Source organism: Limulus polyphemus, unplaced genomic scaffold (assembly GCF_000517525.1).
Source record: "Limulus polyphemus unplaced genomic scaffold, Limulus_polyphemus-2.1.2 Scaffold5720, whole genome shotgun sequence".
In the NCBI taxonomy this organism is placed as follows: Eukaryota; Metazoa; Arthropoda; class Merostomata; order Xiphosura; family Limulidae; genus Limulus; species Limulus polyphemus.
Window position 1 is genome coordinate 17,101 of NW_013671330.1, and position 9,246 is coordinate 26,346.

The window sequence follows — 9,246 nt, forward strand, 5'->3', positions numbered from 1 at the left end:
GTCATCACGTCTACTCTTATCTATTTACCACAGCCATCACGTCTACTCTTATCCATTTACCAAAGTCATCACGTCTACTCTTAACTACTTAACACATCCATCATGTCTACTCTTAACTGTTTACCACAGCCATCACGTTTAATCTTAACTATTTACCACAGCCATCACGTCTACTCTTAACTATTTACTACAGTCATCACCTCTACTTTTAACTATTTACACACTACAGTCATCAAATCTACTATTTACTATTTACCACAGTCATCACATCTACTCTTTAATATTTTCTACAGTTATCCCGTCTACACTTAACTATTTACCAGTCATCAGAGTTATTTTAAACTAACTACCTCCATCATCACGTATATCCTAAAGCTTTCACCTGCCATTTCCAGTGGCACAGCGGTATGTCTGCGGGCTTACAATGCTATAAACCGATTTTCAATACCCGTGATGGGCCTTTGTGTAGCTTTGTGCTTAACTTTAATCGAACAAACAAACAAAGCTTTTACCTTAAAAGTCATGCCAATGTATTCGGTCCATCTGTCTGATCCAAGACTTGAGCTTAGTCACTTTGTTTCGTTTTTATTTTTACCAAAGCTCCGAATCCAGTTTTTTTTATAATGACCTAATTGCAGTATCTGCATGACCGCAACTTTATAACTTGTACAGAATTTTTATCGTCTTCTGATAATTTAGGAAACTTTGCAACATATTACTCTTTAGATTATGACGAATTATTAAACACAAATTTTCCTTTGTAGCACAGTGCAGACAGTACCTGAAAGTTAGGAAGATGTAACAGCTTACAGTAACTTTGCTGTTGTTCAGATTGGGATTATTAATTTGTCACCAATAAACGAAATGAAAACCTGTCTTGCAGCGCACAGATACCTTCGACACCCAAGCGAGTTTTGTATTGTTTTTAATTTTCTTGCTGTGCTGAAAATCTAACAAAGCGTGCTCTCATTTCAAGTATAATAAATTAATATTACAGACTCGAGAGTTTGTGAAAACGCTAAGCCTAAGACATGACTTTGTTACGATCTCATTTCTCGCCTCTTTCCTGAGAAGAAAACTAATCAAGCATCTCTCCATATACAGCAGCGGGGTAAGTTTAGGGTATTGCATTTGTAATATAATTAAATCATAGCAAATCTCAAGAGAAATGCGCTGATAACTATAGAAATATTGCAATAAATATTTTGTTTTTATCTACAAAATGAGAGTTGATGCTCGAGATACAAAGGGCAATAAAATTAATTAATACAACGATATCAAAACGCTTTACTTAGGTTCAGTATCGTATGAAATGTTATTTATCAACCTTTTTACTAGCAAGCATGCTTTTATTAAAATAATGCTTTTCCCAACAAATCCTACTTGAACAGGTCCTTTCAACAGACGCGTGCGTATTCCATAATTTGAAGTAATTAGCAAACATTTATGATGGAAGAAAGTTGTTTGTACAATTAAAGATTTAACCAAAATTAGTTCTTTCATAACTAACAATTCACATGTAAACAGTTACCCCTAACAACGATTAATTATTCAACTAGCTGACATATCGTCCAACGCAGAGCGAAGAGGACGAGAGTCAGGTCCGAAGGCCGACCCTCCGATGGCCCCATCCTGGGTGTGCTCTAAGATTACCTACCAGATTTGGTGCAGTGGTTCGCCAATTGTAAGAGGAAACAGACTTTTGTCATACAATGGTTGGGATATATATCAGAAATAATTTGCACATTCTTCTCATTTTCTTACTGTACATTTCACATGAATAACGAAGTATGTTAAATGCAAAATAAATATGACAAAAAGAACGTTTCGCTTTCCAAATAAGCTGGGTGTACAACGCTCATGAAATACAACGCAGAACCGATTGAAGGCTAATAAAAGAGTTCACTTAGGTCCCAACCGGCTAACACAAATCTTTTGTTGTTGGTTTTTATTTACTATAAACGAATTGGTTATTAAATTTTCAATATTCACTTCGCTCAGAAATTTTTTTTATTCGAACTCAATCGAATAAATTCTTGATTTCCCTTAACCATAGTCCAACTGTAAAGAAAAAATATTTGTTCATAGGACGTGTTAGACTTTATTGTAGAACAGATAATAAATATAATTTAATGCATTTTGAAACGGACAACAAGTAAATTTGGGATATTATGAAATAGGCCAAAAATGTCATTGATTATCTTGTAAAACAGACCACAAATACCACATATTACGTATTGGAACAGACAATAAATAACTGTTATCGATCTGCGAAATAAACAACAAATACATATTTTACTGTGGAAAATCAACGTATGTCATTTATTATCTTATGGAACAGACAAACAAGCATCATTTAGTGTATTGTGTTAGAGACAACAAATACCATGCATTATGTATATTGAAACAGACAGAATGTGCCATTTCACTGTGGAGCAAACAACGTTTATCATTATTACTACTGTATCATTTCAAAATGTTACTAATCAAAATACAAGAAAACTTTACGGTTTTACAAATTAGCCTATCTTCTGACCGATTGTTACAAAGGCTTCTGTTTATTTGAATGTTTCTTTTCACTTACTTTGTCTTTGGTTGGTTCAAGACATGCCTACCAGACTGTGTCATTTAATTTACTGACTGAACTAGAGTTACATCTCGCTAACTGTGATTCAATCTACAGTCTAGGATAGATTAATGTACGTACGATGGAAACGGTGGCATTAGCAACGTGCACTGAGCTAGTTAAATACACATCAGGCAGATTGTAGACTTGAGACTGTAGAATATCTTCCTGCTAATAGATCTCGTACTCTTCCAAACCCCTCTCTTATGTCTTCAGGTAATACGTTTAATATTATCACCTAATCTAGCCATGTATTTTTCCACTTGAGAAACTCCTCCATACACTGCATAAGATAAAACTAATTTCAATTACTTTGAGACGACATGCTGTTTTCAATTATTTTACTGTTACTGTTACTCTGTCTTCTTTATTTTACTCCTACACGTACTTACAACTGTGCATCACTGTCAGTCTTTTCAAACATTTCAGAATAATAAGAATAATATCCAATAAAGTGACAGTTTCAGATGTCAGTTCAATAGACAACAAATATTATTTTTTACTGTATAACATACGAGGTTTTTCTTCATATACTGGAAATTAGAGAACAAATATTGTTTATTGTACTTTTTGGAAAGATAATAATTATTTACTTTACCGTGAAATACAACAATTAATATAATTTACTATATTGTGAAATAGAAAACAAATATTGTTTACTGTACTGTTAATCAGACAACAAACATTGTTTATTATATTGTATAACAGAAGACTTGTGTCATTTATTGTGTCATTAAATATACAAAAATACTGTGTATTTTATCATATTGTGGAGCAGACAAAAATAGCATTTATTATATTATGGAAAAAGAAACAAACATTATTTAATAGCTCATGAAAGATATATTAAACAGTTTTATCCCGCTCTTGATCAACAGTAAAATGTATTATATATATATATATAACTGACAAAAATACAAAAAGGGCTTTACGTTTAATTTTAAAACTACTCTACATTAATCTGATTTTTTCTGCTGTGAAAGCTTCATCAGCTGAGTTAAACACATGAAATAATCATGAGAACATAACGCCCTGAATGTGTTCTGTAAAACAGAAAGTTTAGTGCAAGGTAAGATAGCTTGCTTTCTAGTAATACCAGTTAACGTACCTGTCAATGCACGGGGAAGACGTAGATTGTCCAAAATGACCTCAAAATGTCCACCAGAAACAATGACCGCTTGGTTATCTTTGATATCCGAGACATGTTCTCCAAAAGTCTTCAGTATAACCTCCAATACTTTTGTTACATTGGCCAACATTCTGACCTAAATGAACCCCAAGATAGCCATCAAAAGTTGAGAATAGATTAAAATTACAGATAGAATGTATCCGTTTAGTCACAACCAAAGTAAAATAATCTCTCTCTTTGAACATATTGCCAAACACCATGTCGTAGATGGACGCCTTCATACACATGTCCACCTATATTCTTGCTATGGGAAACTTTCTCATTGTCCCATCAATCAGCACACACAGGTTTACCTTGCATGTCATCTAGTCATCAGATACTAGACTGGTCGTCACTGTTTCACTCCTGCACTCACTGTTCTGTAGGACTTCCACTTTCTTGTCCTCAACACAGCCGTCACCTACTAGCATGTTGTGGTTTTTTGGCACCTCTTGGTATTTGTTACATACTCTGATCACCACTGGCACTGTTGATCCGTTTGCTACCCTGAGCTGATCACCAATCATTTACTGTTTAATCATGGCGAGAGCACTTCCTTCTTATGGTGAATCTGATTATTTGTTTCTATTCTGTTTCTTCTAGCAGCAGCATCCATCGTGACAGTAACTCTTTTTTTTCTTTTTTTTGCTAGCACCATCTTTGAAGGGAGCTCCATATGAGCTTCCATATACTGTTCTGCCAGCTTGATCATCTCGTCCATGTTTTTGGGGCTCTCTCCTGGTGATCATGAACTGTCCACGTATTAGTAGATCTGTCAGTTCTTCAAAACTATCTTCACACTTGGTCATGTCAGTTCACTTTGTGAATCATCACCACAGACGTGCCACAAACTGAAGTACAGTTTCTTCAGTATCAGGTTTGACTTCTCTGAACTTCCAATGAAAATCTTCCTCGGTAACTTCATAGCATTTTAGCAAGGCCAATTTCAACTTGTCATAGTCCATGACGTCTTCTGGCATCATGCCTACATACACTTGTAGGCCTATGTCCCTATTCTGACTTTGGTCGAATCTTTCATACCTCACCAGGAAAGCATCCATGTCATCTTTCTGTTCATCAAATTTGGGCAGCTTAAATCCCATTGTCATTCTTGGATCCTTCTTTCTGTTGGGTGAGCTTGATTATATCAATTTGTGCTCTTATTGTCTATATTTCCAGTCTCCCATTTCTTTCCTTTTATTTTTTCTCTTATTGTGCTTTTATTCTCTCTATTTCCAGTCTGTCATTTCCTTCTTTCTGCCCTTCTTCCTCTTGTCCCTACCATTCTCTTTCTTCCTCTCTTCTCTCTCTATGTCTTGTTGTTGTTTAATAAACTCTTGTAGATCATCATCTTTGAAACCTAATCGCTTGTTCCTCTCTCTATTCACTTATCCAAGTCAGTTGACATGGTTGTATAGCGTGGTTATAATCGCTACAATATTTTTGCCGCCACTACAGATGCGCGTATATAGGCCTACTTTACCCGCTGTTGTATATGTCTACTGCCGTTTACCACTCTAGATTTTGGCTGGCTCACCAATGTCAGATTTTTTATATGTATGTTTCGGATTCTTAACAGTAAGTGTCTGTGACTTGTTGGCGATAAATTTCAACAATAAACAAAGAGAAAACAGTCCACTTGTTTTAAAATAATACATTAAAACAAGTCTGACCTATATACAAATGTTCGTTTATGGCTATACTCACAATCACTTAGTCTACATCAAACTGTATCTTATATCTCGAACTACATTTTGAAGGCGTATTTATAGCCTGATCGAAGCTTACAACGTTCCACACACTACGAGATATTATGATGTAATAATACTTAATCAAAACAACGAGAAAACTTAGAAGGTTCTAGTGCCATGACTCAATAATACAACAAACGCCAATTCAAAACAATTGGACTTCATAACGTATGATTCGTACGCAGTTACATAATCAAAACTGCATAAACTATCGCTTCTAAAAATGTCTAAACTTAACACTCGCGCTATGCTTAAACGGAAATAGTCGTTTATATCTAACAGCCATCAAGGCTTGCTTTATTACTAATTGAATAACAAATCCAAAAATTAACCACCAAGGCCTACTATTTTTACCAAATTAACAACACGTCAGAAATAGAGATAAATACTATTAAGCAAAACTTGCTTTGTTACCCGGTTAACATAGTGTCAGTGATAGACACGAGCACTAACCAATAAAGCCTGCTTTTTTACTGAGTTAACAGAACGTCATTGACAGATCCAAACAGTAACCAACAATGCTTGCTTTGTTACCCTGTTAGCAGAACGTCAGTATTAGATCCAAACACAAAGCAATAAGGCAATAGAATCAATAAAACATTAGCTAACCCTGCAGAAATAATGACTTGAAATATATAGCAGGTTATGGAAGAGTTAAAAAGTTTTGAGTTCAAACTTATATGTTTTGATATAACAAGTGAATGTGTATGAACATTTTTAGACTATAGGAAATGAAATCGTAAAGAAGAAAATGAACATCTTTAAGAGGTTTAAAAATATCTGCAAACGAAGCTACGGATAAAAAAAAATTATGAATTATTCATTGGAGCAAGATTGCCGTTTGTTGTACAGATTTACTAGTGACAAAAAAGCACTAAAAGGGTAGTAATAAAAAGGTATTGTATGCTTCAAAATCTACTCTGTAGTGATATTACCATAATCTGTACCGGATTGCACAATGCTTAGCTGATGATTGATTTTAATCTATATAGTTTGGTAATGTCTACTGCAGCTGAAATTAAAAGGATTGCAATTCATCATACCAACCCACAGCCACGGCTTCTGGAGCTTTCAAGCAAAAATATTTCATTAATCGTATAGAATAACTTGAATAATAAAGACTTTTTCTACCCGCCCAAAGAAGCTATTTATCACTCGCAAATTGAACCGCGAGAAGTCTCCTCTACACCCAGTGTCCTTGACGGTATGCCTAACATATGAAAGAGAGGTCCCTGTGTGAAGAATGAAAATCTGGTTCTATACGATAACAAGTTTATACACTAATAACAAAGCTATTAACACCAGACAAAGGGTCGAGAAAGACTGAGGAGAAACCTCCTGATCTTATTAGCAACCTGTGTGACATGTGGAGTTTATACTTAATCTAGGAAAATACATCACAGTATTTACTTCGAGGGCTTTTTGAAATTATTTAAAACCGAGGGTTTTCTGAAAGTATTTAACACCGAGGCATTTCTTAAAATGTTTTTAATTCCAAGGACTTTCGGGCGCTCGACTCGCATTCTGCAGGTCACAGGTTCGAATCCCATCACTGAACATGCTCGCCCTTTCAGCTGTGGGGGCATTATAATGTAACGGTCAACCCTCCTCGAGTAGCTTTACCAAAAATATAACTAACAAACAATATGTTATAATATGATCTAAACATTTCCAGTAGGCTTTCGGTGTTAAACACTTTCAGACGGTTTGTTTGTTTGTAATTAAGTACAAAGCTACACAATGGGCTGTCTGTGCTCTGCCCACCACGGGTATCGAAACCCAGATTCTAGCGTTGTAAGTCCGCAGACATACCGCTGTGCCACTGGGGGGGGGCTTTCATAACCACCAGGTCATGTCAGGCAGCTCATGCAATGTAGGCTAGTATTAGTAACACTAATCGGCATTAGCCTGAATTTGTTCAAAATATATAAAAAAAACGTTTTTTTAATACTCAATGCCATATGCATTACATGTAGAAAGCGAAAACTTTATTGAGAGTTTGACGCAAAAGAACTGAGAAAACTGGAAAGAATGCCAAGTAGAGGAAATGTGTCATTAGCATATGTTAAGATTCCAGCCTTTTGCATGGTCAATGCTCTTCTTATAATAATAATAATAAAACTATCATTATTTGACTTAAGGAACAAAATTCTAATTTCATTTGTAGTTTGGTTTGAGTTTTGTTTCTTTGTAGTTAAGCACAACACTACACAAAGGGCTATCTGTGCCCTGCCCACCGATTTCATATCGCTGTGCTACTGGGGGGGGGGGAGGTTTAACTTTCACTTAGATAAAACAAATGTACCAATATATATATATATATATATATGTATATATACATGTACATCGAGAGCATATAGCTTTTAAGCAGGTAAAACGGCTACATCGACTATTGTGTTCGAAATACAAAACATTTGATTAATATAATGACATAAGCACAGTATATTTCCAGTATTTATTTTATAAATACACTTCTGAAGTTATGACAAACTTCTGTTTGGATCACCAGCTAGTTCGTTTCACATACTTTTTTGCGGAGTTCCGAGGAACGTGACTGTGTTTGGATACTGGTTTTTCACTATAAGACATCCGTCCAAATAATGAAGTGTTTCTGCTTATATAATCACCAAGATATATTTTCAGAAGATATGAGCTGTAGAATTAACGACCTGCTTCTGTAAAAGCCCTCCCCTCCAATAGCTCAGCGGTAAGTTTACAGATTTATGACGATAAAATTTGGGTTTCAATACCCGTAGTTGGCAGAACATAGATAGCCCATTGTGTAGTTTTGGACTTTATAACAACCATACCAAACCTGTAAAAGTTCTTAGAAAGGCGGGTGTTGGGTTTATGATTCTTAATCTTTCTGATTCTTTAAAATTGTAGTCTTTTTGTAGAATTCCATAAGGTGAAATGGTTGCAAATTATTTATCTTATTGATCTCTCTTCCATTCACATCTATGATCGTCACCATAGTTTTACGACGCAGAGTATTTCTTGAATTGAGATGGTAGAAATAAAGACACCTTATTCATTAAAAATAATAAAATAAAACAATTATCGAGGATGCCCGTTTCAATTTTGTTAAAACAAATGCTCGATATTTTCTATATATAACTTTGTGATTGAAATGTGTGACACAATCTACAAAAACTAAAATTACTCAGACTTTAAAACTGCTTCGCATTCAGATCACTGATGGACCTTTTGTATATAACTATAAACAATTATTGACTGGTTATAAGGACAAGAGATCATTTGTTGCTCGAAGTAATCAGTCAATAATTGTCATATTTTAGACACCCTCTTCTGTTTTCAGTTCAATCTGATTAATTAGCACTGTGAAATAGAATATTTAGCCTACATTTCTTTGCATGCATGTAAATTTTAAAGTTTAACATTTCATTGAAGGTTTTGATCTCATTTTAAGAATCAATAATGGATCCAAGAGATTTAAAAATTGTTTAATTCTCAAAATATAACAGCCCGTCATCATGTGATCATTGTTTGTTTGTTTTTAATTTCGCGCAAAGCTACACGAGGGCTATCTGCGCTAGCCGTCCCTAATTTAGCAGTGTAAGACTAGAGAGAAGGCAGCTAGTTATCACCACCCACCTTCAATTCTTGGGCTACTCTTTTACCAACGAATAGTGGGATTGATCGTAACTTGATAACGCCCCCACGGCTGAGAGGGCGAACAT

General features: G+C 35.0%; 1 long non-coding RNA gene across 1 annotated transcript; it reads right to left on the reverse strand.

Moving 5' to 3' along the window:
* Positions 1-2,061: 2,061 nt before the first annotated feature.
* On the reverse strand, positions 2,062-5,571 carry LOC111089265. Its single transcript, XR_002613552.1, has 3 exons — positions 5,502-5,571; positions 3,735-3,891; positions 2,062-2,909 (listed from the first exon to the last, which is right to left on the reverse strand). It is a non-coding gene; the product is annotated as an uncharacterized LOC111089265 (long non-coding RNA).
* Positions 5,572-9,246: the final 3,675 nt, after the last annotated feature.